This window comes from Herpailurus yagouaroundi, unplaced genomic scaffold (genome assembly GCF_014898765.1).
Source record: "Herpailurus yagouaroundi ecotype Mexico unplaced genomic scaffold, PumYag 139, whole genome shotgun sequence".
Lineage (NCBI taxonomy): Eukaryota > Metazoa > Chordata > Mammalia > Carnivora > Felidae > Herpailurus > Herpailurus yagouaroundi.
In genome coordinates, this window is record NW_024412394.1 from 78,298,723 (window position 1) to 78,305,288 (window position 6,566).

A 6,566-nucleotide genomic window follows, 5' to 3' on the forward strand; every position below is an offset into this window, starting at 1 on the left:
CACTTAAACATACAACAGAAAGATATTTTAATGATTTTGGTAAGTGGTGCTATAACCAAGCATATAAATTTTTCATTTGGGAATTTTTATCTCAGCTGACTTCTGAAGCAATGCTAAGTCTTTTCCTTTCCTTTGGCATCAACTCAACACACATACAAATAATTTTGTGCATTAATTATTATTATAACTATGTGTTTGTTTATGCTCTTGATTGTCTGCAAACATTTTTCATATAAAGGAATCACCTGCACTTATAAAATATTCTCTCTGTTCTCCAAAGTTCCATTGCATTTAGTACAATGCCAAATATAAAATGATGGTGAATGATTATGTTGATGAGATAACTACTTTGATGAATGATTTTTAATTAATGAAATAATGTTCATTTTCTTTGCCCTAAAATATATTTTCTCATTTGTTAGATGATATTTAGCTGATTTAAGTTTGTTAGAGCAGTCAATTGTCAGTCTGTTCAAATGCTTTATTGTGTCTCCTTAATGTAAACTAGCATATGTGCTAAATCAGTAGTTTCAGATATAAAACCTCTAGCTTTGCTTCTGGTAATTTTTTTAAGTGGGCGTGCCATTAATAGGATGCTTAAAAATAGCAACCCCCTGTAGAACGTAGAGGAAAAGAACACGTTCCTTAAAATATAAATATTTTTTACCCAAGCATTATTTGCTTCTTTTTTCAAAATTCAGTTAAAGAAAACTCAAACCATAAAGCTGAATGAATTCAACCTAATACTGTTTTTGTTTTCAATGCATAACTAAAACATCCTTACTAGCATAGTTCCTCAGACATAGGAAATATTTGCTGAAGGAATATAAACATTCACAAACGATCATAAAATTAAGCTTAATTTTTAAAAAGGTGATTTTTTTTTAAAGTGGAAGTATTAAATAATTTATGTTACTTCTGATGATGTTCGTTTTCACTTTGTACAGAAGGTGGAGCCAAAGACATATTTATCTACTGGCTGGGGCTCTTTCCCATTAAACAACAAAACAAAACAAAACAAAACAAAATAATTCTTCCCTTGACAAATCTTTTTGTGTGTGTAGCCTCACTGTAAGATTCACTTGAAGATAGGTGTGGGCTATCTGTCAGAATAAGTTCAGATTTTACCCAAGTTGAGACCAACTTTGATCCTTAAATCTCTCTCAAGGATGACAGAATGCTAAACAAATAGGAAGCAAGTCTAGGCTAAGTGAATTCTCTGGAGTTATGAAGCCAATTGTCAGACCCCAGAACTCTAACTATTGAAAACGGATTCTAGCACAAGTCAGCAAATATGTTGGGAAATTTTCGTTACTCTAAAGGAAATATGATTGATCAACAGTCACATTAAAAGCACAGTTTAAGGCTGGTTTTACCAATTTAGGTAGAACTTGCATACTATTGAGGTTCAAATTAACTTTTTCTGCTTCCTTACTGTCCAATAAATGTTAGATAAAATGGAAATTTGGTGCATAGAAGGGATTATTCTGATGCTAAAGAAAGGAAAGCGATAAACAATGCCATCTTACTCCAATACATAATCATCCTAGACCCTCCCAGTCTTAGATAATCTTTTTATTTATCTACAGCTGTCTTCAGAATCCCCCAGAGGTATGGCAAACTTCAACCTGCTCAATTTGCTCTTCATTTGGAGTCAGCTGATAACCTCACCACCTTGAAAAATTATCTTCAACCCCCAGCTTCCTAATGCTCATACTCTTCACCTCAAAATGTGTATATTTTTTCCCTCCGTGTTCTGCATTCACTGTTGGTTTAAAGGAATAACTGTCCTTTTTTCAAAGTTGAGACCCTCCCCAGTACTCAAGTGATATTTTCCTTACAAATAACCCCCTGTGGTCATTTTAAATACCCTTCTCTTTCCCAGATTCTACATTGCCTCTTTTTTTAAGCTATTTATTTGGAAATCCACTCAGGCTGTGTGTGTGCTTTTTGGCACTTAGCCCAAATCATCATATCTCTTGGTAATCTCATGTATACCTGTTGTTTCAAACATCAATTCTATGAGTATAAAACCAAATCTTACAACAATTTTAACCTGAACTCCGTAGCCCATGTTTTAAATTGCCAGTGAGATATCTTTACTTAGATGTTTCACTTCTTCATGCTAAAATCATTACAAAGCCAAAATTCTTCAAGCCAAAATCATTACATCTCTTTCAGCAAATCAGTTCCTCCTCCAGACTTCTTTTTGTTACCAACATTTTCCCAATCAAAACTCCAGTCTCTGCTTCCATACCTTTTTTCCCTTGTTCTCCTCATTCAATCTGTCATTAAGCTCTGATAATTCAATTTCCCTTTATCTTTCTTACTCCTAGAACCCTAGTTCAACTTCTTATAACTCACTCACCTACCATTACCATATTCTCTTTACTAGTCTCCAATCTACAGCCATCAATTACTTTTGAATGTTTATGCTACTCATTGAAGTGAGCAATCCACCACAGTTTATGTGAGATAGGCATTGAAAGTGCTTAAAAACTATGGGGCGCCTGGGTGGCGCAGTCGGTTAAGCGTCCAACTTCAGCCAGGTCATGATCTCACGGTCCGTGAGTTCGAGCCCCGCGTCGGGCTCTGGGCTGATGGCTCAGAGCCTGGAGCCTGCTTCCGATTCTGTGTCTCCTTCTCTCTCTGCCCCTCCCCCATTCATGCTCTGTCTCTCTCTGTCCCAAAAAATAAATAAACGATGGAAAAAAAAAAGTGCTTAAAAACTAATCTATTCATCTCTTAAAATTTCAGAAACTGGTATTTAGGAACAAAGGTAAATATCCAAAAATACATTTGGCTCCCGTATTAAGAAATCCTTTTCACAGTTCTGAATAAGAGTCTGCTTGCCACTGTGCCAATAATGTGCATTTTTCAACACACAGAGCAACATGGATAAAGTGGGTACTAAGCCCTGGCCCATGGTGGGGCCTAAAGAAGCCATGCAGATGACAGGAACTGTAAATGACTGTCCCTCATCCCTTAAGAGCAGTATTGCCTGACTAGCAAATCAGAGTGCATCCATTTCTTCTGCAGAGACAAGACCTGGCAATCTCAGATGTGGTGCTGGGAAGTCAGTGTTTAAAATTAATGAAATGGCATTAATATTTCTGAGAATTTGAGAAAAACATATTTTAAAAAAACCTGTCCCACAATTTTTTACAAAACATTTCAATTGAGACAAGATTCTAAGATCAGATAAGTGAGATTCTGTATAAAAGTACATTATGGTTCAAAATGTAACTCATCAGCACTGCTAGAGTACGAAGTATAATAGGAGTTACTACCAGGCATTTGGAGATGCTGGTAGGTGTTCATGAGAGAAAACTGCGTTGTTGGTGTTCTAACAGGGAAGCCATCCATAGTAACGCAATGCCCCTTGAGTATTATTACTTATTGGATCACATTTTGGTAGAATTATTCCAAAAGAAGAGAAAATCACATAGCGTGTCTTTTATGAAGGATCACATGAAAATAATTTTAGAGATAAGAGATATAGTATATTCCATATGTTAAGAGAATATTTAATTACTGGCTCATGCTTTAGCTAATCTTTTTGGCTTAGAAAATGGTTCAAGTGATATCCGTGAATAACTTAATTTTGTATAAAGAAGTTCTTTAGTCTTATTTCAAGTTGGTCATAGAGGCATAGACTAAGAAGAAAAGGTAGCAGAATACTTAGACATCAATATTCTTTCATATGCTTAATAAAACATAATTGAAAAAGATCACAATTTTTCATTTAAAAAACCCTGTTATAAAATAATCATAATTGTTGTCATGAAACTAATTCTGAATTAGCATTTTAATAAATTTTTTAAATAAAATGGACAAATTCAGTAATAATTGTACTTGATAAACAATTTCACTAAGGTAAAACACATAGTTATGTAAACTAAATGAAGCATAGATTTCTTTTTTTCAAGAGGAAAAACAGATTTTCTTATAATAAAGAGAATTCAGAATGTGTTCTGAATTGAATAAAATAATTTTTAGTTAGGACAACACCTTAGGCTCATTTAAAGGAAAGGACAATATAAATACAAGACCAAAACATATTCATGGGCTGCTGACCTTGGAGACAAGAAAGTTAGATTTCAATTTCTTTATTTCCCTTCTTTAACTTATAGCCCAACAAACAAGAGTAAAATTGTGTCTTAAAACTACAACATTTCAAAAGGTGTTTTCTAATCATTTTAATGAAAGTATATTTAGGGAAATGTATCTGTCAAGAAATATTTCTCATCTCCTTTTTCTTGGTATTCGTATTACTGAGAAAACAGTAAGGACTATCAAGGCTGGATGAGTTTGCTTTGTTTCCAGAAAATAATGGCCAAGAGATTTCCCTGCCCAACTTCAGGAGCATCACTGAAGCCTGTTTATGGGGAATTGTCCTACCACAGCCCTCTGGTATGGCATCTGGGGAGTCCTCAAAAGAGCTACCCACTCTAAGAATGAGGCAACATGACTCAGGTTATTATAAACATTAATGCAGAGCACCAAAGAGGGAAGGCCATGGAAGTGGAGGAAAATCACATAAAAATTCTATGCACATACACAAAAATTATATGCACAGCTTTACTGTCATTGGGCAGAAAACTCTACAGTGCGTTTAGGAGAGGGAGATGGTCACCAGGAGGGTCAATAATTTGGGGACCCACTTAATGCCAACTTATCATATGAATACTTCATTAAAAAAAATCCTGACATCTCACTACAGAAGATATTGATTTTTAATGTGTTGCCATGAATGGGACTGAGATACTATAAATTTTCAGTTCCTCAAAGATCTGATACAGGTCAGATACCACAATTTCAAAATTAAAATATTTTACATATAATACAGTTATAAATATAGTTTTTGCTACACTGAAGGAAAGAGTAAAAAATTCAAAGCAGTTGGGGGAGGGGGGTTGGAAGGTAGATTTGGGATGAGCATACCACCATGTATATTCATTTTTGCAATGTCTGTCTCCCATCCCACCATTTCCTTTGTTAATTGTCCCCACTTAAGAGGAAAGGAATTAGATCATCAAATAACTCACACCCACCTTTAACTTCACACACCTTGGCCAATATGAAACAAGTCTGCACTGGCTATACTCTGTTCCACCATTTTTATTTACTGCAGCACAAAACATGCAATATATATAATTTTAGAAAAGACTGTAATATTATAAAATAGAGAACTTTTTATTATCCCTGGACTTTTGGTGAAACAAGCACTAACTAAAACCAGTAATTGCTATCTATAAAGAGTAACTACAAGTAGTGACATTCACGCCTCTAATGCTCTTCAGTCTTTCTCGTCAGCAAATTTAAACTACAACTTGATCTCAACCTGGCTATTCCTCAGTGTCTTTTCTCCCCAACCCTTCCACGTTCACCGGCCTCCCCTCCACTCTCCTCCCCGCCTTTCCTCTGCCCCTCCCCTTCTTCAGCCCCTCCTCCTCGTTGAGTCAGTGGCTTGAAACTTTTAAAAGCTCTGTGCTCCAATTAGAAAAAAGCTTTTACGAGGTATCAGCACTTTTCTTTCATTAGGGGGAAGGAGTGAAGAAAGTACCAAGCAGCAGCAGACTTTTAAACTTTAAATAGACAGGTCTGAGTGCCTGAACTTGCTTTTTCATTTTACTTCATCCTCCAAGGAGTTCAATCACTTGGCGTGCCTACTTCTTTTAAGAGAAAGAGTAAGTTAAAAAAAATACTTTACCTGTTCGTTTCTTTTTCTAAGTAAAAGTTTTCTAAAGTTTGAAAATTTATTAAATGGAGCTTTGATATGGTACTGTAAATGGAATGGGGAACTTGAAAATGTGTCTGTAGTTTTAAATTTAAAATTGAGCGTTCAGTATTTATTTTCTTGACTGTTGAAAAGTTCCTAACAATGCAACAGGTAAAATAAGATTCAAACTTTTCCAATTGGAATGAAGCACTAGTTTACTGGATATTTGGTTCTTCATTTTAGAGTATAATTTTTCTTTTTTCTGGAGTCGATAATAGTCTAGGTGCTTTGTAACTTGAGGTGGGGGGGGGTTGGCCTGGGTTGGGGATTTGACTGACAACATCACAAAAATCAAAGTGCAAATTTGCTTAGCGTGCTTGCTATAGAATTCTACACTATGTGCTTTTTCATATGTAAATCTTGATTGATGTTCTATAGCCCTGCAAAGCAAACTTCTTAACAAAGTGCTTTGTTAAGACCTTGCGGTTACTTGACTTCCACGTGGTCCCTTCCTAGAATTTTCCTCAGTAAACAAAAAGATATAAAAATCAGAGTTGTAATATTGAGGTTTTTAAAACAAATAGTTACTTTATGTTAGCAACCACTTTGGAAAGATTTGCGACCCTAGGAGAAGCACCTTTTTTACTCGACCACGTTGGCAATTCAGCAGATGAAATCCCTTGAATGGGTGGTTACTCACAAAGCATTTGAAGGGAAGAAACTTTTAGAAAAAAAGTGAATGCCAGGGTGCACTTTCAAAACCGTCTCCTAACACTGAAACTCCTAGAAAGAATATGAAATAAAATAAAATTTCTTAAACATCGCCTTAAGGGAGCTCGCCGGG

General features: G+C 35.4%; 1 protein-coding gene across 1 annotated transcript in view; it reads left to right on the forward strand.

Annotated features, from left to right (window-relative positions):
* Window positions 1-5,498: 5,498 nt before the first annotated feature.
* The window catches only part of GJA1 (gap junction protein alpha 1), a 12,899-nt gene continuing 11,831 nt past the window's right edge, over window positions 5,499-6,566 (forward strand). Inside the window, exon 1 of the mRNA XM_040474517.1 lies at window positions 5,499-5,690. The gene's annotated coding sequence lies outside the window, so the exon portion shown is untranslated. The remainder of the gene's footprint in view (window positions 5,691-6,566) is intronic.